This window comes from Ambystoma mexicanum, chromosome 10, assembly GCF_040938575.1.
Source record: "Ambystoma mexicanum isolate Mex_15411 chromosome 10, UKY_AmexF1_1, whole genome shotgun sequence".
NCBI classification, from domain to species: Eukaryota; Metazoa; Chordata; class Amphibia; order Caudata; family Ambystomatidae; genus Ambystoma; species Ambystoma mexicanum.
In genome coordinates, this window is record NC_090932.1 from 131166933 (window position 1) to 131192522 (window position 25590).

The following is a 25590-nucleotide window of genomic DNA, read 5'->3' on the forward strand; positions in this document are numbered from 1 at the left end:
TGAAATTATTATTTGATGAGCAGGAGCTAAAACCAGTTCAGTTGTCCCGGGCTACCGCTTGGAAACCAGGAGTGACAGGGCACTGCATATCTACGTCCACATGAGATACACACTTTTTGTCCTTGGGTATGATTCATTATATTTAAATGTGTCCAGCTTGTCTTTATTTACATTCTTAAACACTAAGTTAATGTCACGTATATATGTTTGTTACGCACCAGTTGGCTTGGGGAGCCAAACGTAGCTCAACGTAACTGTTGGTTTTCAGCTAACCAGGGTCTCCAGGGGTAGAAGTAGGAGCTAAATAGCTCCCAGCGAGTTCGAACCCTGCCATAATTGAACAAAGGATGTATTTTGAAAGGATTTAATTGCACACTACAAAACAAACGCAGCAATTGGACCGCAAATCATAAGGGTTTTTGTACGTAAACGCAGCTGAAGCCACTTATTTAAAGAGGTACAAGTCAACATAAATGAAACATAAACCAAGTGTGAACATTTAAGAAAGGGATAGCAGAACATGTTTTAGATAAGCAATGACATCCTGTACTTTTTGGCAAAGGACCTCTTTGTTCAAAACATGCCAATATATATAGTTACTTGGTCAACAGGTTGGCATCATTTTGGTTTAAACAAACAAGATGGTCAGTTTGAACTGATTACAGAGAGGACATCAGCAACTTTTAGAATTGGACTGGCCAACAGGGAAGCAGGGGATGGAGTAATCCTTTATGAACCAGCAGTAATAGCAGTCTGTGATGCCATTCAGAAATTTCACAGAACACTACGACACTGTGGAATCCTAAGTGCCAAGAGCTTGGAAGACAACTGCTGACCCAAAATACCTTAAACTGCCTGGCTAATCAAGCAAGAAGAAACTTTAAAAGCTAGCCCAGGACTGTAATTCTAGTCCATGAACTGAGAAATGCCCACCTTGCCAATTTATGATTTTTAATGCGTGCTTCTATAATTTGGAGGCAATGCTAAATTACAAAGAGAGCTGAGGCCCGGTGTGAAGGCGGCGGTGCGGGGGCTGCTTCACCTTCTGCTGCTTCTTCTGGGCCAGGATCTTGCGACCGCCGCAAGGAGCGCCCAACATCAACCAGGTAAGGACCCGGGGCATCAGAGAGATTGGGCGGCACGTGGGAAATGCGGACACCCAGACAAGGTAAAGATCAGGGGAAGGGGTGTTTGTGACAGCTGCGGTTCCCAGGACTCGGTTGGTTTAGAGGGGTCTGGCGGAGACCCTCTGCATTTTAAAGAGGAGAGCTCTGAGCTGCAGCAGTATGTTGGTGCCTGAAGACTATGATTCTAGCCGAGAGTGGAGATTTAAGGCTGCGGGAGGTCGAATTAAAGAGGTTGGAGGAACTGAGATTGGGCTACGCTTGGGCCTTTTGGTAGACTTAGTGGAAGAGAAGCTGGGGAGCGTACGATTCCGGCAATGGGGCAGGATGGTCAGGGGCGATAACAGTAGAGCTGGCTGGGGTCCCTGGTGTCTTCGTGGTGGTGGGCGCTTGTTACTCTGAGAATGCTTTCTTACATGGGGTAAGGAAACTAAGAATTGTATCTGTGCAGGTTCTGGGTCGCAGATTTGTCAAGGGGACAATCGGGGAACCGTTGTATTGGGTGGGGGGTGTTAGAGGATCTGTGGTTGCAGTGGTAATGCCCCTGGGGCATCTGGGATTTTAGTAGGGGCGTGGGTAGCTCAGGCGTGTAGGATTGTTGCGGGTTGGCTGTGGTTCCTAAAATTGTGCGGTCAAACTATGGGCATCCAGCAAGCTGAGGACCCTAAAATGGTCTCTGTAGTTTGTGTTTGGGTACCCTTAACATTATGGTGACAGTTGACACGTGTGTATGACCATAGATTGCACCGGTCGGTGTGAAGTGGTAAAGAGGGTTGAGCAATCTAGGATTGTGTTGGTAGTTGCAGCGGACCCTATGGTGGTGAAAGGGAGTTGATCAGGGGCGATTACAGTTGTGTGGTGGGGCAGGGGGTGTTAATAGCTGGATGTTGAGTAGCCATATGATGTAGGTGGTAGGCAACCCTAGATGTGTGGGCACAACCGCTCTCGCTGTTTTGTGGTGGCATCAGGGTCAGTGGGCAGCTCTGGGACTTGGTGATGAGGTTAAGCAAGTGACCATTGGACTACAGAGGAAGACGGTGTGTCAAAAGCATTGTGATGGTACGGATGGCTGAACATCCCTAACATTATAATGGTAGAGAGCTGTCGCGCATCCCTTGTATTGTAGGTACTTTTTGGATTGTAAGGGTGGTAGTTTTCTGGGAATTATAATGGAAGTGCTGTGTTTGCATCCATGGCATTGTTTGATTTGTTAGGGTTAGGGTGTCCTTGGGTCAGAACTGGATCCTCTGAGGTTTTTAAAGTGTTATTCTGCCTCTTCCTCCCTTCACACTGCAAGTTTAAACCAAAGGTTGTCTCTGGGCCTTTAATGAGGTTTGTGTGGATCCTCATTCTCTTGATATACTACTGGTTCTCACCGAGTGGGAGGCGTTTCTGTTTGTTTACCTCTATATCTCCTATTTATGATATGTATATGCTATGTTCCTGTATCCCCATGTTATCTGTATCACACGTTTACCCTATTCATCCTGTAGCTTTATATACGTATTGCCGCCCTGTACGCCCCCTGTCCTACTCTCGTGCTTGGTCGCAGGCGCTTTACTGAAAACCACCATATCACTACTACGCTTACTCTCTCCTATACACCATCATTCAACTAGAACACAGCTTACTATGACACATTGGGCCTAGCTGTTATCACACCAACATGACCCCACAAACACCTCATCATCCTAATAAAACACAGCTTGCTGAGCACATACCGGCTAGCTTAAGCGTCTCCTCAGGCCTAACGCAGCCAGAACTCAGTCTGGATGTCCACCCTCCAGACTGAACACATCCAACTGATTTCCTCAGCACCACACCTACCGCTAAGAAGCAGCTACCATACAACAACCACACCAGCTGCACACATATCCGGTGCGCCCACGCACCATACGACATTCTCTCTCTGTACTGACCTGAACTGCGGATGCCGAGGGCGTTCAACCTACCATCGCTTTGAGGTCATACCAATGACACATAAGGCGCTATATAAATAGTAACATAACATAACAAATCCGAACTGCCCTGGAAAAGAGCAGAAAATAGCTCTCCGATGCCTCCACCAGAGACTGTAAACTGCTCTGGGGGCTAAAAAGTGGCACGTAGCCAATTTTCAGACATTTCTTTTTTGACTGTTTTTGCAACATTTGGACGTTGAAATAAGCAATATTTGCAACATATATTTTTTCTTTTCTATTATAGCAGCATTTAGAGACACCATGATGTATTTTTGTTAGGTTAGCCTTTCAACTTTCCCTGTGCCAGAGAAACACTAAGTTTACCATGGTATGGCTGCTGGCACAGCGTTCATATATAACCTGCGATGACAGCAACTGCCTTTCACCATGAGAAAAGCCATCAAAGCACAGAGGAAGGATTTACGGAAGGATTTAAATTGCTTTACCTTTGATCAATTTGATCCATGGCTTTAGATCACCTTTAACTTGTTCTTATGTACCTGCCCATAGTAGCCATAGACTTTTGGACAGATTATTTAACCTTTTCCACCTAATGAGTTACCCAGAGGTTGATCTGTATAACCTCACCTTTCCCATGGCCTGCCAATTCGCAGCATCACAATTGTAAGTATGATTTTACGTTTTTACAGATTGTTTGCTGGTGGTTTTAACATTTTAGAATTGAATTAAAATGGACTATGATGCTGGGTTACATACAAAGTAATGGGCATAGATACATAGATTCATCAGGGGTAGCAGATTATCTTCCACTAAAGTGCAGAGACCCAACTTTCCCCATAGCCTTACTTTGGGTACAGCACTTTTCTCTGCCGCAAACATGTAGGTTTAGTCCGCCTTTGGGGTTGAAGATTAGACTTGGCTTGCAGGGTACATCAGGAGTGACATAGGGAAACCCATGATGAAAAGGACCTGGCCTATGATGCAAAAACTGTTGCCCAAGAGAAAGAATTGCTCAGGCAAAAAATAGGCTACATAGTGTGATGAATCTGATGTCATCACTCCTTTTTCAGAGGTAGCCTCTCCTCATGTGGTCGCTTCCTGAACCTGTCTTGGGGGCAGCTATTTGAGGGAGGACCACGCGAGGGGAAATTGGCATCATCAGATGAGACATGGTATTCAGCTTCCCCACTTAGGGACGTCCCATCCATTCCCCATGCCTTAATGGCATATTGTGGTAACCCCCACACCCCGAACATCCCACAAAACTTGCCGATGACATCCCACAATATCCTATAACAACAAAGACTGACTGTCAATCTCATGTGCATGAGTCCTTTAAAGATACTGAGGAATGGAGTTAAGATCACTAGAGCAGGGAAGCGCACACTGTGCTCTAGTTGTTGGGAGTGGCACTGTGTCGGGAGATTTAAATCCCCAACAGCTGATGAAGCCAGGGAAGTGGACAGGCGCAGGCGACTCGCGTTGGAATGAGAAATGGCTTGGCGAGAGTCCAGCTAGATGCGAAGCTCGCAGAGGAGAGCTAAGCATAGAGTGCTGTGCGCCGTGGAAGGTCCCACTTAGAAGGTGAAACAGGAGTACCGGAGTCCCGCACTGCATGGGCAATGACAGCGGAACGCTGCCTTCAGACCGCGGAAGCCAGCCAAAGAGCAGAGAAAGGACGGGACGCTCCCCCTAGTGTTACAGCAACCACGGAAGCTCGCGAAGGACACTGAAGCAGCTGCACATAACCGGTGAACACAGCTGGGGAAGGTTGGACATTGGGCGCTACACAGCAAGTGTCGTGCTCTGCAGGAGACAGTGGCAACAGTGGCGTCACCAGAAATCAAATTTAGGAGGGGCAAAGAGGGGGCCAAAGACAAAAGTAAGGGGGCCACAGACAAAAGTGTCGGGCCGCCTATGAGAGACCAACTGCCCACACCACATTGCACCCCTCCCCCCCAATCAGAATGCAGGCACGAAACCATTCAGTTACTAATGGCTCATCATGAGCAGTTTTGTGCGCTACATTCTGATGGGAGGGGCGGCAAGCTGCTCTGAACACTATGGAGGTCGCTGTGCAGAAGCCGGGTAGGAACACCTGAGAAGTGGCTCGTGCTCATGTTCATACCAATGCCATAATGCATACCAAGATCACTGCTAGCTTTGAGACAAAAGGAGAGTATTTGCTGTGTGATCTGCAGACGTTTGCCTTAGTGAGTGTCACAAATAATACCACAAACAGAGAACACGTTCACTGCTCGCATTAGGAAGGAGGGACACAAGGGGGGGCCCAGGATTTCAGAGGGGGGCACGGGTCCCCCCAATCGACGCCACTGGGTGGCAAGCCTGATAAACGTAATTTAGAAAGGGTTGCCGACTAACTGGATATCTCAATTGCCCTTGGGATTGTGAATTGAACTGTATAAGAAAGTCCTGGCAGGAGAATATACTAGGCAGAGTCCACTCTGAAGTGAATTGCAAATCACTTCACTTATCTTCTTAAATTACAAAGAACTTGGTTCTATTTTGGATTTTTTGTTTGTTTTGCTGCAAAGAAACATGGGAAAGGGATACATACATTCCCAGGAATTCAGAACACCATCTAAGTGGAAGCCTTTTTGTTGAATTTGAACGTTTGTGCACTTTTCAAGCCAAAGACAGTACCTTTTAGAATGTGAGGGCCAGAATAGAATGTCGGACACAGGACATTTTGCTTTGGACATCTTGTTATTAGACAGACCCTTAGTTTTGGTTGAGGTAGTGAAATACCTCTTAGAGCAGGGACAGCTAGGCATTTTCCAACCCTTTTGATATTTGAATAAAATGTCTATTACAATCCACCCGACTCTGTGTCCGTTTCTCATTCCTGGTTCATCACAATAGGAAAAGGACAGCCATAAGTGCCGATGACAGCGCTCAGCTTATAATAAGTGCAAAATAAGGTTTAAAAAATTGGTTAAGACATTATAAAACAATCATTAAAGCGCAATGGCAATTAATGTTAGAAATTCTGAGTACTTGCGACACCAAAAACATAGGCAGATATTTGGGGACTACTCTCGGATATTCTTAATATAACACCACAGATATACACTAATACCATAGTAAGTCAGGTTGGACAGTACTAGGACATTTATAAATGTATACCAAGGGTTCCAACTGTGGGATATACGGGGAGGCTGAATTCTAGCACCCTTGCCATTTAATCTTTACATTGCAGATTTACTAGAAGCCCTTGGTGTGGTAAATAATATCCCCCACTCCCAAATTAGGTAATTTTCCGGAATCATGGCTAGCTTATGATTTAAATTACCCTGTCCAAAGAAAGTGCAGCTCACCCTGCATTCTTCACTTGCACTCACGGCTCTTCTAACCCTCCTGCCTTTGTTCACATAAAGTTCAATGGGACTAACAGACAGCACAGCAGTAATTAGCTCATCCACCCTTTAAGTGTGCCAGCGACCTGTGAAGCAGTACTAGCCAGTAAAGGTGGTTTGTTTTTAAACTATTTGCAAGTAAGCAGTAATCAGGATGATACTTTTATTAAGCCAAATATATTCCGTTTCAAAAGCACCAGTATGTGGTTATTGTTTTTTTAATAGACAATCCTGCAATGCCATTCCTAAAAATGCAAGTTACATAGGTCATAATTATTTCAAAAACACTGCATTGTCACCATTCTTTTCAGTAAAGTTCAGTTTAGGTTAGTGTATCTAAAACCACATAGTGTGAACTAGATTGAACGACATATGGAAGGTGCATCAAATTTGACAAACACGAGAGAATACTTTTGAAAATGCACATCATCATAAAGACCAATGGAAAACCTGCTACAACGCCATCCACTCTGCTTAGCATCTAGCGTTCCTCTTATAAAAAAGGAGTACACAAAGCCAATTAGATTTTTATGCAAAGTAATAATCAATACTTCAATCCAGTCTGTACATCATAGAGCTACTGCATTACCATACACTATACTTTAGTCTCCAGATCCCCCTTTGCCCTTCGATTGACAGGATATAGATTAGCATTTGGGGAGAGGCTGTGGCCAATCAGGAGGTTGGCAACGCAGGCACAATCCGCAAGTAAACCCCTGCATTCCATCCCCTCTGGCTGTCATCTTGATGCCGGTGCTTCAGGTCAAGTTTCTACTGGCGTCACCTAGACCACCAACCAGAGTCCCCCAGCACAAACTCCCTGCCCCACTCACCTGCACATTTCCTTGACTGCCACCAGGCCCTGGAAAATCTAATTGCTAAAACATGGAAATATTGGTTTGGTTTGTTTGCATGGGAAGCAGGCATCCATGAATCGCGCAAAGCCTGCTCTTAAAAATTTAATTATTAGAATCTGTGGTAATACCGAAAAATACAACATTTGGGGTGTGGCGGGCAGGATGCTGCACCCAGGCCTACCTGGTTCGGCGGCTCCTGATAGCGGTATTTACAGCTATTTGAAATCAGTGGTATCAATGAAAGTTGAGTGGCCACTTGTCCATCTGGAGGTGTGAAAAACCCTTCCTGCCGCAACAACACACTCTGTTCTTGGTCTCCACTCTAAACTTTCTTACATTAATTGTTTAATTTATGAATATTTCTAAAGAACTCCTTACACAGCAAACATAAACAAGGCATAAAATAAGCAGCGTTGCATAGCAATTTCCTATGCAATTCAGTAGGTTTGCTAATCAAATGGACACTTGTGTAGCAAAGTTAGCTATTTAAGTTGCCCTCTTCAATGAAAGCACAGCTTTCTCTGCATTCCTCTCTTGCCCTTAATGCCCTCTGTTCACTTCAACTACTAATGGTGAGAAAGTGCAGCCGGGCCTCCAGATAAGGTGCGTAACAGGCCTTTTTACGCATGAAAATCTTGTAAATACGACAGCTTTATTATTTTCCAGTGTACATTTACACCCAGGTTTAGAGCAGAGGGCAGTGCAAAGGTCAGGTTACTTGACAGAAACCAGAAGGTTTCTTTTGATTTTTATCTATATGGATGTAATTGCAAGCCACCTCTGAAACGGAATGTATTTCTCTGAAGCCTTTCAAAAAAAGAAACTGCACACTGTGATAAAAGGAATAGTTTCTTTCCATTCAGCTTCAGAAGCACTGTGCATATTTTCCTAGAATTTTAGGATTGTATAATTAATAGAATGGAAAACTAAGTTGCAATTGAGAATTCATATTTTGTAACAAATGATGCTTTTGTTTCCAGTGAAAGCAAACCATTATTGCACAATTGTATTTTGTTCCGGTGCTGTGTGCATAATCATGCAGAGGCACATCATTTTTACACTTATAATTTAATTTACACTCCAATTATAAAAACAGCATGTAAAAGGATGACTATGCACAATCAAGTTTACATCCATTCAACCTTGCAGTCAATGGGGTACATTACTATAAATGGTCAGTAGCAGCAGAGTCTTTGCTCAAGGCTGAGTGATTGTCATTACACCAATCACAGGTTTTCTAGCCTCTCAAATCTTCAAGACTACAATTAAAACATCCAAAACCTGACTGTCCAGGAAATGCAAGCACTGTTCAAAAACAAACAAATGAAAGTTACATTTGTAATTGAAATAGAAACTCAGCAAAACCTGTCCCCGTGATAATCCAGATAGGCATTTAACTATATGTAGCGTAGCGCTTCATAAATGGTTTGTCCAACATCTAGGTATAATTGCAAACCAGAAGTAATCGGGATGATACTTTTATTAAGCGTTCTATATCCTGTCTGGCAAAGACCAGTATACGTCAACTTTGTATTTTAATTTTTTTTTTTTTTAAAAGACAGGCATACAATTCCATTGCTAAAATGTATTATGTTACATAATGCATAATTATAGTATTGCTACTGTAAAACACTGCATCATCTTCATGCTTTACAGTAAAGTTTAGGTTAGTGTATCTAAATTTCATAGTGTCAACTAATTTATTTTGGGTAAGATGCATCAAATTGACGAGTTAACACTTTTGAAAATGTACATGATCACATGAGCAAATGCTTTTGATGGCAAACCTAGTTCTGTAACCTGCAGGTTGCATGCATCTTGCAACTGGTGCTCAACCCATGAGCGAACCCATACTTCTTGACATTCTATATTATCATCCTGTTGCTTTTTACAAGGTACCCTGAAAGTGAGATGACCACAAACTGCAATATTCCACCTAGTTTGCCCAGTTCTGTGACTCCTACGGAATCCACTCTGCTTAGCCTTTCTCTCCTCATGCATAACGAATACGCAAAGCGAACTCTATGCTTACGCAAAGTAGTGATCAATAGTTCCAGTCAGTCTGTACATCTACAGATCTAATGCAATACCAAACACTGTAGTTAGCCTCCAGAGCTCACTTTGGTTTATGATTAGGATTGTATTATATATTACCACCTGCAGGAGACAGTAGGCCAAACAGTTTTCAGAGCCTTTTTATCATATCTATTTGTGCCCATTCATGCAGCTAAAGTTTTACATTTTACAGACACGCATCTATGGCTTGCAAAGTCTTTTACCCACTTGCATACTTGAGTAGATTTTATGAAGGGCAAGTAGCATTTACAAGAGATGTTTCAAACTTGCATTTAACATTTACTTTGTTTGCAGTAAACGTCAAATAAAGGTTTCACTGGCATGGCTGGCAGGAGTGTCCAAAACAAAATGGGTTTGTAGCGTCATGTACCATTTTACAGAAATCACATTTTAAATTTGTTGTCCTCCGTTGCTACGAGTCGAGTACATTTCTCTTAGGTTGAATAGGTAAACTAAGTTACTTCAGGTCTAGCTGACGTTTAGTGAGAGGAGTCAGGGCTTGAAAATTCTTTAATTTCTTATTTCAGCGATACGCAAAACTGCAGGATTGTTGCTCTTTTCATGTCTTGGGTACAAATAACTTCTGGTGACATTAATACTAATAGTACGAAATTGCAAATCAAATTGGTCTATTTGCTAATAAAAAAATATATATAATTAGCCAACTCTGCTAATCAATTTTTCCGAACTAATGTATGCCTTGATAAAATAGACAGAGACAAAGTACAAGACCGACTGCATCCATCTGCAGAGAGCATTGGACTGAAACGGAACGTTTTCAGAGCCTTTTAATCATATTTATTGTGTGTCCTTCCATGCAGGTAAACTTGTATAGAACGTCATCCCACTAATGTCTTATTTCAAAAATACACAAAATGCTATATTGCTGCATTTTATCTCTTGGGTACAAATAACCTCTGCTTACATTAACAAGTTTAGAGACATGGTGTGGTATTTTGTATTTGAAAGCACTGAAGTCCCAGGATATTCCTCCAAAAAATATTTCGGGCAAAGTTGTGAAACAAGGAAACTCACAAGATATTACATTTATTTGTAAAAACAAATGGAATTTTTGTGTGTTGATTGAATGGTGCCCAGATTGTAGTGGAGGTGTTCGTGACTTAATGAAGCAAAACAAGTACAAAGCCAAGTAGTAGGATTGGTGTAAATTTTATTAGCATTAGTTGGCCAAATACTGCAGAAAGGATTAGTAACTTACTCCACACTGGTGCACCTTAAATAGCTTTAAGGAAGTGATTACATTACGTTCTTAATGATGGCAGGATGTTTCTCTTTATTACATTATTGTAAATATGATAATTTACATATTGGATTTATAAAAGTGTTGGAATGGAAATAATTGTAAAAAGTAATGCAATTTTAACAGTAGCACACTCGAAATTCAAAACATTAGTTTTTACAGTAATACGGTTTAGTTCTTATTACTAGTAAAACGTGATGTCACTACATTAATATACTTTTAATACGGACATTAATGACATGCTTCAATATGGGTATTGCAAGATTCTGCGTCTAGACATGTAGCAGTTCTAAAATTCTTTTTTATTTAAAATGAGTGCCTTAGACGATAGAACGGTGTCTAAGTTTTCATATTTGTCAACCCTACAGATTAAGGCAGTAGGCTACTGCTTTTTAAGCAGTCCTACCACCTACAGATTTGGGTGACAGATCCTACTGCTTTTTACAGTGGCAGGTAATTTATGTGACTAAGGCAGGCTGCAGGACAAAGCATGCAACACATTAATTTGTCTGTGTAGTGGGCTAGTAGGTGATTACTTTGATTGGGCTCAGACCAATCCACTGACCCTACAGCTACGTGACTCAGTCCTGCACTTTTGCCCGGACAACCCTTAGGTGAACCACCAGTGAAGGCAAGTGGCAGAGCGTAACACCATCACACAGCATCTGCCTATCAGACTGAGGAGGGCATCAGTCTCCATGTCATTCAGTGTTCAACTTGCACTGCAGGAATACATATATATTGCCCAGGCTGCAGCTACAGAGCAGTGGCAATCGTTACTTACCAGCTCTGTGTGATTACCTTCTGTGAAGTTAGGTAATTGAATCTGGTGTTGACTTACCATTCAGAATTACATATTTTTAACATTTGAACTTCTTTCTATGTTGTGACGTTTGATGGGTTGTGTATTTTAGAATGCTTCAATGGTGCCAACAATGTATGTTTTGTATTTTCCTGGGATGTCATTGTTAAGCGAATAATTATTTTTTAAACTTGAAAAATTCTACATCTTTTTGGTCACAGAATGTTGGCAAGTATGGGTTTTGTCATATATAAATACACAACTACACGTGCCGAATCTAGCCTACCCGCCCCCCCTTGCTAAACCTCTTAAATTTCTAGGCTATCAGTTTACTATATGGTCCTTACCACTCTTCCACGTATCTATTATTTGATCTTCTCACCATCACCCATCCTATCCCTCTTGGTTTTCCCGTTTAAGGATAGGAAATAATGTCTTGTCAGTATAGTGCATGCTACTATAGTGTTTGCCATAAGGATTTCATATCAGCTTCCTTCCAGTGTTACGAAATTGAGTAAGTTCAGATATTTTAATCTGTAAACTGCAGTTTGAATTCGTGCCATCTATGACACCTTCGGCCACTCCTGGCTGTGTTCTTCTTTTAGTACGAATGGATTCGTGTGCCAATATGTTTGCCAGGGGGAATTAAACTACGTGTCCCACAATGTACAGTGCTATTAGTTTAAAACCAGGAGCAATTGTGTCAACAATACATTGGTCCACTTGACAGCTATATTCTTAGCCACCTCTTGTATTACTCCATTCATCCTAGTATGTCTTCTCTTACACACGTTTATCTTCTTTTCGCTCTTCCGGTTTACTTTTTTTTTTAAATCACAAGACACATCCTCACGCAACTTATCCAAAAACGAGCATCGCCCCTTTCCTCTCGCTTCCTTGTAGTTCCCACTGATCCCCACCATTTCTTTACTCGGTACTTATTCTCCCTAGACTTCCCTTGAACACACAGCCGTCACGCTCACCCTATAGATATCCTCCTATTCCCAGATTGCACCCCTCTCTACTCTCCCGTCATACGAACGAGCACTCACCCAATCTTGGCTCCTCCAAGGCAGCAGACCCGGAAAACGAAACGATAAACAAGATGTGGGTTCAGCCCAACATCACCCCCACTTACGGCTGCCGTAAAAGCGTCGTCTGACGGCAGCCGTAAGTGTCTAGTTCCCATCCGAGAAACGGCCCATAGCAACGGCCGCCTACTCTTCCTCACGTGACTTCCGACATCAGCATTGTGGTTTGCAAGTGCAAGTGGAGTCTGCTTGCTTTTGGCTTGTAGCCGTTACAGTGGGCTTTTTTTTCGGGATATTGGGCGCGTTTCTGCAAGACCTTCGATAGAGCGTCGGACTTCGTCTTGCTCCTCATTGTCAGAACCGGAAAGGATCTGGCTGCCAGGCTGCCAGGGCAGCAGCTGTCTGTGTGCTCTTGGCCGGCTGGGAATGCAATTAGCATTTTCTTCGGGATACCGTGAACGTTCCTGCTGCAAGACACCAGATTGAGGCGGGGGGGGGGAGCGGAAAATTACATTTACTTTAAAAATCAGGTTCACCTATTCAAGGTGAATGATATGGAGGGCTAAGAAAAGGATCAGGGAGAGTGCATAGTGATGTTTAACTGTTCAAAGGGGGTTAATGGAGTAATTTAATGTTGGATGAGGGTGTCTTCAGGATGGGTGGTTTTAGAGGGGGTCGGCTGGGGCTTTCTGCGTTTGGTTCGGGAAAGGCATATGGGCTTCTTGGTGTGGTTCTGCAAGGCGGAAGGGGCATCCTGCTATGTGGAGGGAGGATGGGGCATTATGATATTGGTCTAGAGGGAGGGATGGGGGTGAACTTGGTAGGGTCTGAATTGTTGGATAGGGGCACGCTGGTTTGGGTCTGGAGGGATGGGGCACCTTGGTGGTGTCCCAAGGATTGGCCACCAAAAGATCTTAGATAACTCTATAGCATATGGGGATGTTTGCACTCTAGAAAGACAATTGGTTTCTCCAACCCCTATGCTCTATGCTATTGTACCATTAATTTGTGCGAACCACAAACGCTTTTGCTATGTTGTTGCTTGTTTTTCTGTTTTTGTCTGTACTGTTTGAAATTAAGTTGCCTTTTTACCCATATTGTACTGTTAACCTAAATGTGAAAAATGTTTTTTTATTTTAGATTTTGAAATTGTTTGATTTAGCACACATTTGAGACTCATGATCTAATTTTGTTTGCCTATTTCTAATTGACTGGTATGACCTACCTTGATTGTTTCATAACCAGTAAATTAAGCATCATGGAATAAAGTTCATGAACAAATATATAAACAAGACTATGGGCCTCATTACGAGGTCGGCGTAAGTGGGCAACGGTAAGGGTGCTGTTGCTGTTAACCCTGTACCGCCGCATTACGAGGTCACTTAGCGGGAGCAGCTAAGGGACCAGGGAGCTAAGAACGGGCCCGTTATTAGCTCCTTTCCCATTGCCATTGAGCCCTATGGGGGCTCGAATGGGAATGGGGAATGGTTTTCAGAATGGGGAATAACTGGGTCCTCCAAGGTTGGAATTACCCGGTAAGTACCCATTCCGAGGACCTGTTATGCGGTAAGGGGGTAGCCATAGCAGCATGGCTACCTCCAACCTCGTAATGAGGCCCTATATTTAAATAAGTGTACAATTAATACTGAAATAGTCTTGTTGCCTAAGGGATCCTAATATCAGTTCTTAGGGATGGATCACTGGTGACTTATATAACAACACTAGGACCTTGCCTCAAATAGAAACATACAGAACTGGTAGTATGTTCTAATATTTATCGGTGGCTACTCCCCTTGTGATACACTGCACATTGGTGGTTTGCCTGATGGGATGGGGCACATTGGTGCAGGTCTGGAGGGAGGGATAGCGACACAGTGGTGTGGGTCTGGAGGGAGGGGTGTGGTACATTGGTGTGTGTATGGGGGCAGGGATGGGGCACATTAGGGTGGGTCTGGAGGGAGTAATGGGAGCATCTTGGAGGGGTCTGCAATGGATGGATGTGTGCATATTGGTGTTGGTCTGAAACAGGTGTGGGGCATCTGTTGGTGTGGAGGGTGGCACGGGTCATTTATGTGTGGGTTGGTTAGGTGGGATGGGGCATCTTGCTGTGGCTCCTGAGGGAGTGGATGAAGGCACATTGGTGTGGGTTTGATGGGAGGGATGGGGTGCATTGGTGTGGGTTTGATGGGAGTAGTGGGGTCATATTGGTGTGGGTCCGGAGGGAGGGATGGGGGACATTATGCTGTGTCTGGATGGGGGACATTGGTCTGTGCCTGTCGGAGGGATGGGGCCCATTGTGGGTCTGGGGGAGGCATGGGTCATCTAGGTGTGGGCCTGGAGGGTGGGATGGGGCATTTTGCTGTGTGGATGGAGGGACGGTGGCATCTTGGGGTCTGCAATGGATGGGGGCACATTGGTGGCGGTCTGGAACTGGTATGGGGCATCTGTTGGTCTGGACGGTGGGATGTGGCATCCTGGTGTGAGTGGGATGGGGCATCTTGGTGTGGGTCTGGAGGGAGTGGATGAAGGCACATTGGTGTCGGTTTGATGGGATGGATGGGGCACATTGGTGTTGGTTTGATGTGAGGGATGGGGGCATATTGGTGTGGTTTGGAGGGTGGGATAGTGGCATCTTGGTGGGGTCTACAATGGTTGGGGGCACATTAGTGTCAGTCTGAAACAGGTATGGTACATCTGTTGGTCTGGAGGGTGGCATGGGTCATCTAGGTGTGGGCTGGGAGGGTGTAATGGGGCATCCTGATGTGGGTGGGATGAGGACATTTGTGTGCATCTGGCGGGTGGGATGGGGCATCTTGGTGTGGCTCTGGAGGGAGTGGATGGAGGCACGTAGATTTGATGGGAGGGATGGGGCACATTGACGTGGGTCTGGGGGGAGGGATGGGTCATCATGGTTTGGGTGGGATGGGGACATCAGTGTGGGTCTGGAGGGAAGGGGCGGAGCACATTGGTGTGCGTTTGATGGGAGGGATGGGGGACATGGGTCTCTATCTGGGGGAGGGATCATCTAGGTTCATCTAGGTGTGGGTCTGGAGGGCAGGATGGGGGCATCTCGCTGTGTGGATGGAGGGATAGTGGCATCTTGCTGGCTCTCCAGAAAAAATCGGGCTTAAGAACCCTCTTTTTTTGTTTACACAGGGCCTGACTCTAGAGGGTAAGTAAGTAGCAGAGCACAGTGATGTTGAGTCAAAAGGCTACCCCATCCTTTGACGCACAGGAGGTGCAACAAACCTACCGAAGGCTAGGTATTATAAACTAGCCATTTGATCATACAAACGAAGTGGGAGTAATGCTGATAAAACAACATTTATTCATATTACAGATGAATATTAAAAACAGAGACCAAATCATTAGTCATGCACTGAGCGAGAAAACATTCAATTCTGTACGTGGTGTGGTTACTAGCACAATGAGTGATATTTCATGTACTGTCAGGACATGAACAGTACGTATCTTCTGTCGACACAAAAAATTGATTTTTCTGGTTCGGAAGTAGTTTCAACATCAGGTTCTCTGAATGACACAGAATATACAATGTTCCGAACTGTCGTCAGGGCACTATGGGGTGCTGTTAACGTTAGGCTTGTGGCAGTAGATTTGTCTATTCATCTATAGTATTAGGGTGGCGTCTTGAGATGAATTACTGGAATGCTGTCTTGTGTACAAGCAAAAATACCTTTTTCTTAGGGACTCTAGAGGTAGCTGGTATTTCAGGGACAGTGGCGCTCATAAGGGATTTTGCTGGTCATTTCACGGAAGCGTGAAGGTTAGGACCAGGAAGGCGCTTGAAGACGAAAAGTTCTTCACGGTAGACGCAGACGGCCGGCGATGGAGGGATGGGGGCGTCTTGGTGTGGCTCTGGAGGGAATGGATGGAGGCACGTATGTTTGATGGGAGGGATGGGGCACATTGGTTTGGGTTTGATGGGAGGGATGGGGCACATTAGTGTAGGTCTAGGGGAAGGGATGAGGCATCCTGTGGGTCTGGAGGGAGGGGATGGGAGCACATTGGTGTGAGTTTGATGGGAGGGCGGGGCACATTTGTGTAGGTCTGGGGGAGGGGTGGGCATCATAGTTTGAATGGGATGGGGGCATGGTGTGGGTTTGGAGGGAGGGATGGGGGCACATTGGTGTTGTCTGAAATAGGTATGGGATATCTGTTGGTCCGGAGGGTGGCATGGGTCATCTGGGTGTGGGGTGGGATGGGGCATCATGGTGTTGGTCTGGAAGGAGGGGGTGGGGACATTGGTCTGTGTCTGGGGGAGGGATTGGGTCACATTGTGGGTCTGGGAGGAGGGATGGTTCATCTAGGTGTGGGTCTGGAGGGCAGGATGGGGGCATCTTGCTGTGTGCATGGAGGGATAGTGGCATCCTGGTGTGGTCTGCAATGGATGGGGGCACATTGGTTTTGGTCTGAACAGGTATGGGACATCTGTTGGACTGGAGGGTGGGATGGGGCATCCCGGTGTGGATGGGATGGGGACCTTAGTGTGAATCTGGAGGGTGGGAATGGGTGTATTTGGTGTGGGTCTTCATAGGGGGGATGGGGCACTTTGGTGTGGGTTTGGGAGGGATGAGCATATTGGTGTGGGGGTAGGGATGGGGGCACACTGTTGGTCTGGAGGGAGGTATGGGGCACAGTGGGTCTAGACGGATGGATCGTCTAGGTGCGAGTCTGGAGGGCTTGATGGGGGCATCTTGCTGTGGGTGGGATGGGGACATCTGTGTGCATCTGGAGAGTGGGATGGGGCATCTTTGGGTCTGGAGGGAGGGATGGGGCCATCTTGGTGTGGGTCTGAGAGGGATGGGGCAGATTTGTCTGGGTCTGAAGGGTGGAATTGGGCATCTTGGTGTATGAGATAGATATTTTGGTTTGAGTCTGGAGGGCAGTATGGGGGCATCTTTGTGTGGAGGAAGGATGGGGCATCATGGTATGGGTCTCGAGGGGGGATTGGTGGCATCTTGGTGTGTGTCTAGAGGCATGGTGGCATCTTTGTGTGGGTCTGAGAGGGAGGTATGGGACATCTTGGTGTGGGTCTGAGAAGGAGGGATGGGGCATATTGGTGTGGGTCTGAGAAGGAGGGATGGGGCACACTGGTGTGTGTCTGGATGGAGGGATGGGCCACATTGGTGTGTCTGGATGGAGGGATGGGGCACATTAGTGTGGGTCTGGAGGTAGGGATGGCGGCTCATTGGTCAGGGGAGCGAGGGGGTCATCATGCTGTGTGGCGGGAGAATGGGGCATCATGGTATGGGTCTTGAGGAAGGGATGGGGCATCTTGCTGGAGTCTGGATAGGAAGGGGGCATCATTGATCTGGCATGGAGGGACGGGGCATATAATGGGGGCATGTCAGGGAATGATGGAGCATGTGGGTCTGAGTGAGGGCTGGAGCACTCTGGTGGGAAGGAAGGGGGCATCTGGGTGTGAACGGAAGGATGGGGTATGTATGTCGGGAGAGAAGGTTGTTGGTCTGTGGGAGGGGTAGAAGCATGTATGTGTCGAAGGGATGGGTAATCAGGGTGTGGGTATAGAGAGAGGGCGGATGGCGCCATCTGAGTGTGAGTCTGGAGTTAGAGGTAAAGCATATGGGTATGGCTCTGGAGAGAGGGATGGAGCATCTTGGTGTAGTTATGGAGGGACGGATGTTGGTGTCTTTGTGTGGGTCCGGAGGGATGGTTGCATGTGGGTCCGGAGGGAGGTGGCATTTGAATTTGGAACGTGTGTTTGGAAGGAGAAATTGAGTGTGAATTGGGACATGTAGGGCTGGGGTATCTGCTTGTGATTGGGGGCATGAAGGATCATTAACGGTGGTGCAGCCAGAGGGAGAGCCGCGGGCCCGACCTCGGTTGCATCCCAGATGTGCACACCCACAGCCCAGGGCACCCCTCGCGCTACTGTCTGGCCAGCAGAGTGGCCAGAGATGTGTGGGCAACCAGGTGCTGTGGAGCAGAATTCCCTTCCACCGGAGGGGGTCCGCAACCCAGCAGATGGACGGGGACGCCTGGCAGGGTTGGGTTAACCTGCTGGGGATGTTGTCCCCAACCATGCACCAGAGAGGGAGCCCTGCACGGCCTCCTCACCGAGCCGGCTGCTGCGCCGGCCGGGTGCGTGTGCTCCTCTCTCTGACACACCAGCAGGTGGGCATTGGTGGGTGCACCCTGATCGGCAGGGAGGCCCCGAGTGAGGGAAAGCCAGAAGCCAAGGGAAACCTGGCTGTTCCCGAGGGACACCTCCACTGGCAGACAGTGGCCCGGCACGCCAGGCGTGAGCCCTGAGCCATGGCGCAGCAGGCTTACTCGATGGGCGGGCATCAATATTCCAGCCGCCCATCTGTGGGGGAGCGATGGCCAGGCCCGCTGGTGCAACGGGTGACCTTCCCTCTTGCCCAGGTACCTGGAGCTCGGCCCTGTGCGGCCGGGCTGGGGTTTGAAGACTCTAGCGGGCCCAACCAACCCCCCTGCCCGTGCTGTCTCTGGCCCGCCTCCCTGCCCCTCCTCCAAAGGGAGTGGAAGGGGTTTGGGAAGGATGAGTGGATCGGGCAGGGTGGGCCGGTGGCAGAGCGGCCTGCCTCCATCCTTGTGGGAAGTGCCGTGCTGCTGCAGGCGGCGGGCGGGCTTCCTGGGCTGCACACCTGGATTTTGTTTTTGTTTTAAAACCACACTGGTCTCGGCCAACTCCCAAGTGGGTAAACTAGATGGGGCCTTCCCCCGGCCTCTCCTGCATGGGCAGGGTCAGGCGGATGTCTGGAACAAAAAAAATGTTTTCTGTTACTTTTGGCGGTGGATCACTCAGCTCGCACGTCGATGAAGAACACAGCTAGCTGCGAGAATTAGTGTGAATTGCAGGACACATTGATCATCGACACTTTGAACGCACTTTGCGGCCCCAGGTTCCTCCTGGTGCTATGCCTGCCTAAGGGTCTCTTGAACATCAATCGCCCCAGGGTAACCTCCTAGGGGCGCGGCTGGGGCTGTCGCTGGGACCCCGATCCCTTCATCTCCCTAAGGTCAGACCTGATCATCACTGTCGTAGGATGCCTGGACCTGGCGCGCAAGCTCATTGCCAACGCTTCCCGGCCTCCCCAGTTTCCCCGCCTTGTGCGGGTATCGGGAGGGCCAGGCGCCCCCTGGTGGTGGTGGCAGCAGTGGACCTTAAAAAAGCCTGGCGCACCTTCAACCTGCCCTGGGGCACCTGGCCGTGCCACTTGTGTCTGTCTCCCACGTTATTATGACTATTCAAATACGGATACCAATAATAACAGAACACCACTAACCTGATCAGATGACAGCAAGTTAATGGCAAAGAGAAATCCCCCTGAAAGTCCTGCAGCCCGCCACCTGAGGGTAAACGGAGCGGAGGGAAGCACAACTCCCAGGGAAACACTCTGGGGAAGAAAACCCTGGGACAGGAATGGGGTGCGATGTTTCTTTGGAACTCTTATCCCTCGAATCTTGTCATATGAGTGTTGGTAGAAGCAGGGAAATTAATACTCCTTAACAGCAGAACAAAAAGAAACAAATAGATAAGTATATAGAAACAGAATGTTACTTTAATCCGGAGTAAGAAATATTCTGTACTTAACATAGAAGAGCTACTGTTTCTGGTACTGGGTCAAGGATGTCTTGTAAAGTTCTGCAGTGCGCAATAGAAAGAATAGTGAGTATGAGATATAAGCAGAAGGGAGAGAAATAGAGTTGAAAGTGATCCAAATACCTACTCGAGACGGCATTGGGAAGTCTTGGACATTTCGTAGGCAAGGATTCAATTGCGAACGCGAGAATTTCTATAAAGAACGGTGAACGAAATGAATGGTTCCTCGTATGCCAATTTCTGAATTACTGATGCCCCTGGAGCGCGGGTCTCCGCGACCATGTGGGCTTCGGCCACAGATCGGGACAGCACACACGCGGCCACGCCAGAAGCACAGGGCTGGGGCAACCCCCCTACTGGCCCGAGACCGGCCACCCCAAGCTTTGTGCTCCCCGACTACGGCCTCAGATCAGACGTAGTGGCCCGCTGAATTTAAGTATATTACTAAGAGGAGGAAAAGAAACTAACCAGGATTCCCTTAGTAACGGCGAGGGAAGAGCCCAGTGCCGATTTGCCGTTCAGTGGCAGGTGTGGGAAATGTGGCGTACAGAAGAACGACTCCCTGGCGTCGCTCAGGGCGTTCAAATCATTATGATAGTCTCACCCCGCAGATGGTGTTAGGCCGGTAGCGATCTCCGGCATGCCAGGGATCGGTCTTCTTGGAGTCTGGTTGCTTGGGAATGCAGCCCAAAGCGGATGGTAAACTCAATCTAAGGCTAAATACGGGTGTGACTAATTACGGAAGAAAACCAGAGGATACAATTTTGGAGACAGAAGGAATCAAGAAATTTAATTGAACCTGATCCATTATTTAAATATCAAATTTTAATCGAGAATTAATCATAGCACTCAATAATTTTACATCGCAGGAAAGGAATTAAGAACACATAATTTCACATAGTTTCACGTATAATCCATCTCATTCGTACACAGGCATCCAATAACCATTCATACATCCATCACAATAATACATGTAAGGTAAAACTTTATCCTAAAAAAGTCATAACAATTGATTTACTTATTGTCTTCATAAAAAAGAGAGAGAGAAAGAGATATATAATAAATATATATGAAAAGCCACAACAACAGATAGTTCAAGTGGTCATCAGTTTAGGATGGGTCACATCGATGTCCAAAGTTGACCTCATCACTGATTTCTCAACCGGTTTCGGCGTATTTAACTTTAATTGAGTTACGGGTGTGAGACCAATGTCCAACAAGTACCGTAAGGGAAAGTTGAAAAGAACTTTGAAGACAGAGTTCAAGAGGGCGTGAAACCATCAAGAGGTAAACGGGTGGGGTCTGTGCTGTCCACCTGCAGGATTCAACACAGTAGGCAGGTCGGTTGCCTGGAATGGTGGATGTTCTTGCGAGACTGCCGCCCGGGCACACCCGGCCCACGCAGAGTGCATTTCCTCTGCGGTAGTGCACTGCGACCGCCTCTGGGTCGACTGGGAAGCCCCCAGGAAGCAGGTGGCTCTCTGCTCCGGCAGAGAGTTTTACAGCCCCCTGACAGCAGTTTGGGAAGGGTGCCAGGTGTCTGAAGTGATGTTGGTTACCCACCCTACCCGTCTTGAAACACTGACCAAGGAGTCTAACACGTGCGCAAGTTGGAGGGCCGAACAAAACCCTCTGGCGCAGTGAAGGTGAGGGCAGGCGCGTGCCGGCTGGGATCCCGTTGCGTTGGGTGCTCAACCAGCCCGTCTCGCCTGCTCTGTCTGGGAGGTGGAGCATGAACCTGTGTAATAGGACCCGAAAGATGGTGAACTAGGCCTGGGCAGGGCAAAGCCAGAGGAAACTTGGTGGAGGTTCGTAGCAGTCCCGACTTACAAATCTGTCATCTGACCTGGGTATAGGGGCGAAAAACTAATCAAACCATCTAGTAGCTGGTTCCCTCCAAAGTTTCCCTCAGGATAGCTGTCGCACGGAAATCCCAGTTTTATCTGGTAAAGCGAATGATTGGAGGTCTTGGGGCCGAAATTATCTCAACCTATTATCAAACTTTAAATGGGTAAGAAGCCTGGCTCGCTCAAGTGGGCCACTTTTGGTAAGCAGGACAGACGCTGTCAGGTGAACTGAAAACTGGGTTAAGGCGCCCGATGCCGATGCTCATCAGCCCCCAGAAAAGGTGTTGGTTGATATAGACAGCAGGACGGTGGCCATGGAAGTCGGAATCCCCTAAGGAGTGTGTAACAACTCACCTGCCGAATCAACTAGCCCTGAAATTGGATGGTGCTGGAGCATCTGGCCCATACCAGGCCGGCGCTGAGGGCCGCGGGGGCTAAGCCGCTACGAGTATAAGGGCTGCTGCGGTGCACATGGAAGCCTGGGGCGAGGGCCTGGGTGGAGCCACCGCAGGTGCAGATCTTGGTGGTAGAAGCAAATATTCAAACAAGAACTTTGAAGGACGAAGTAGAGAAGGGTTCCTTGTGAACAGCAGTTGAACATGGGTCAGTCGGTCCTAGGAAATAGTTGATCGCCATTCGGAAGGGACGGGCGAAGGCCTCAGCTGCCCTCAGCCGATCGAAATGGAGTCAGGTTCAGATCCCTAAACCCGGAGTGGCGGAGACGGCGCCCTCGCTGCGTCCAGTGCGGTAACGCAAACGATTTCAGAGAAGCTGGCGGGATCCCCGGGGAGAGTTCTGTTTTCTTTGTGAAGGGCAGGGCACCCTGGAATGGGTTGGGCTCGAGCCTTGGAAAGCATTGCAGTTCTGGTGGCATCCGGGGAGCTCTCGCTGGTCTTTGAAAATCCGGGGGCGATGGTGTAAATCTTGCGCCGGGCCCTAACCATATCCGCAGCAGTTCTCCAAGGTGAACAGCCTCTGGCATGTTGGAACAATGTAGGTAACGGAAGACGGCCAGTCAGATCTGTAACTTCGGGAAGAGCTGGGTCGGTCGGGCTGGGGTGCGAAGCGTGGCTGGCCGAGTGCTGTGGCAGGACGAGGCGTCCTCCCCACCCCCCCTGTGGCGTTGCAGACTCTGGATGTGAGCCGGGGGCCGGCGTTCTGCCTCGGCCGACGCCTAGCAGCTGACTTTGAACTGGTGCAGACCAGGGGAATCCGACTGTTAAATTAAAACAATGCATTGCGTAACGCCTACGGTTGGTGTTGACGCAATGTGATTTCTGCCCAGTGCCCTGAATGTCAAAGTGAAGAAATTCAATGAAGCACGGGTAAACGGCGAAAATTGTGAATCTCTTAAGGTAGCCAAATGCCTCATCATCTAATTAGTGACGCGCATGAATGGATGAATGAGATTTCCAATGTCCCTACCTACTATGTAACAAGGGAACAGGCTTGGCAGAATCATTGGGGACAGAATACCCCGTTGAGATTCACTCTAGTCTGGCACTGTGAAGAGACATGAGATGTGTAGGATAAGTGGGAGGCCCTCGGGCCACCGGTGAAATACCACTACTCATTGTTTTTTCACTTAACCCAGTGAGGCGGGGGCGAGCCCCGTGGGGCTCTCACTTCTAGCTCCAAGCACCCGGGGCTCGCCGGGCGCAACCCACTCCAGGGACAGTGGCAGGTGGGGAGTTTGACTGGGGCAGTACACCGGGCAAAGCATAACGCAGGTGTCCTAAGGGGAGCTCAGGGAGGACAGAAACCTCCCACGGAGCAGAAGGGCAAAACCTTGCTTGATCTTGATTTTCAGTATGAATACAGACCAGGAAAGCGGGGCCTCAGGATCCTTCTGACTTTTTGAGTTTCTGTCATGGCCACTTTCCCAGGATCACAGGACCGGCACCATCAAGTGGAGGGAGCAGGGGACACCATGGTTCACACACGTCCCTTTGGGACGTTTATACATGGGGGACCTGGTTGGAAGCAGTCCTGGCGCCAGGCTCATGGAAGAACTTAAACAAGACATTTTCATTATGGGCAGAAGTGCTTGGAATGGAATGGAACTCTTTTATTATGGGCAGGAATACCCTCAAGAACTTGTCACTTGTGTATAATTAGTCCGGGTGTGGCCTCCATCTGCATCTGCACGTGCAACTTCTAGGAGTGGCAAGCAGGGCTGAGCTAAGGGGGCGTGGCCTTAAGAGCTCAGCAATAAAAGCCAGCCCAACCCCAAGGCACACGCTTCGCATTATTCTGCACCTCCGTGCAGCGTAACGCTCACCGTCGCCTGGTACTCCACTTAACTGGAGAGATCCTGCCATCTACATACATACTTACCATCCGGAGGATCCTGCTGTCACCTGTACTCTTCTTCCTGGCACCGCGGCTCACCTGCAAACATCTCGGAGCGCAGACATCTTCTTCCTGGCACCGCGGCTCACCTGCAAACATCTCGGGGTGCAGACATCTTCCTGGCACCGCGGCTCACCTACAAACATCTCGGAGTGCAGGCATCTTCTTCCTGGGACCGCGGCTCACCTGCACGCATCTCGGAACGCAAACAGCATCATCTGGGTACCGCAGCACGACGCACTTCATCCGAACTCGCAGTAACTGCAAAAGACAAGGTTAGACACTTAACAGACATTCGTTAAGGGCGCGCTGCCATTAAACCTTGTGCCTTCCCTAAAACCATCACTCAACTGCTGCCGGACATTGCGGTCACATCCATCTTCCACTCAGCCGCGTTCTGCGCCTCCACAGCCGTAATTAGGCTGCATTTCCATCTATTTGGGAGAAGACAGAGGGGAACGTTATTCAGTGAAAAACAACAACATTGAGAGCAATAACATAAAGACATTGAGAGAAAGCAGAAAGAAGAGAAAAGAAAAGAGACATTGAGAGAAAGCAGAAAGAGGGGAAAAGACAAGAGACATTGAGAGAAAGCAGAAAGAGGAGTTTAGTCGCATGCTGGACTGGACTATTACTCATGAATCAGTGAAGGAACTAGATTTCTTCAACAAGCGCCCCTGCCAGAAGTAGCAGGATGGAGAGCTCATCATTCACACTTACCAGGTGAGCCTTATGGGCCGGTACGTGCCCACTGAAATCGCACCTTGGGTCAAAGGGTTTGGGAGATACCACAGTCACCTATCAGCGCATTCACATTTTCTCATATCCACGCAGAAGCAGTGCCACCGATTGTCGCCGCCCACAGCTGATCCGCAAAGGACAAAACCAGTAGAGGGTGATCTAACTCCAGGGAGGGATGCGACTGTGCCCCAACGCCTCTGCAGAGACCAGGTGAGCATAACAGTTTCAAGTAGGAGGTGTCAGAAAAGTTGCCACAGGGATAACTGGCTTGTGGCGGCCAAGCGTTCATAGCAACGTCGCTTTTTGATCCTTTGATGTCAGCTCTTCCTATCATTGTGAAGCAGAATTCACTAAGCCTTTGATTGTTCACCCACTGATAGGGAACATGAGCTGGGTTTAGACCATCGTGACACAGGTTAGCTTTACTGTCATGATGCCCACTCCCGGGGAGCCGGTTCAAGCCCGGCGTCCCCGAAAGCGGACATCCAGTCCCCAAGGAAGGACCCAGCAACCCCATATAGGGGCCCTTTGGACAGTGTCCTGGCGCCTATGGCGCCAGGCTCATAAAAGACATCAGTCCTGGCGCCATAG

At 47.6% G+C, this 25590-nt stretch overlaps 1 protein-coding gene, 1 non-coding gene and 1 pseudogene across 2 annotated transcripts in view; 2 read left to right on the forward strand and 1 right to left on the reverse strand.

Annotated features, from left to right (window-relative positions):
• GOLGA7 (golgin A7) overlaps positions 1–12606 on the reverse strand; it is a 212933-nt gene extending 200327 nt beyond the window's left edge. Inside the window, exon 1 of the mRNA XM_069617622.1 lies at positions 12472–12606. The gene's annotated coding sequence lies outside the window, so the exon portion shown is untranslated. The remainder of the gene's footprint in view (positions 1–12471) is intronic.
• Positions 12607–19237: 6631 nt separating this feature from the next.
• Positions 19238–19391, forward strand: LOC138496170 (5.8S ribosomal RNA). Its single transcript, XR_011277724.1, has one exon. It is a non-coding gene; the product is annotated as a 5.8S ribosomal RNA (ribosomal RNA).
• A 1067-nt stretch (positions 19392–20458) lies between these two features.
• LOC138496962 (28S ribosomal RNA) lies at positions 20459–25455 on the forward strand (annotated as a pseudogene).
• Positions 25456–25590: the final 135 nt, after the last annotated feature.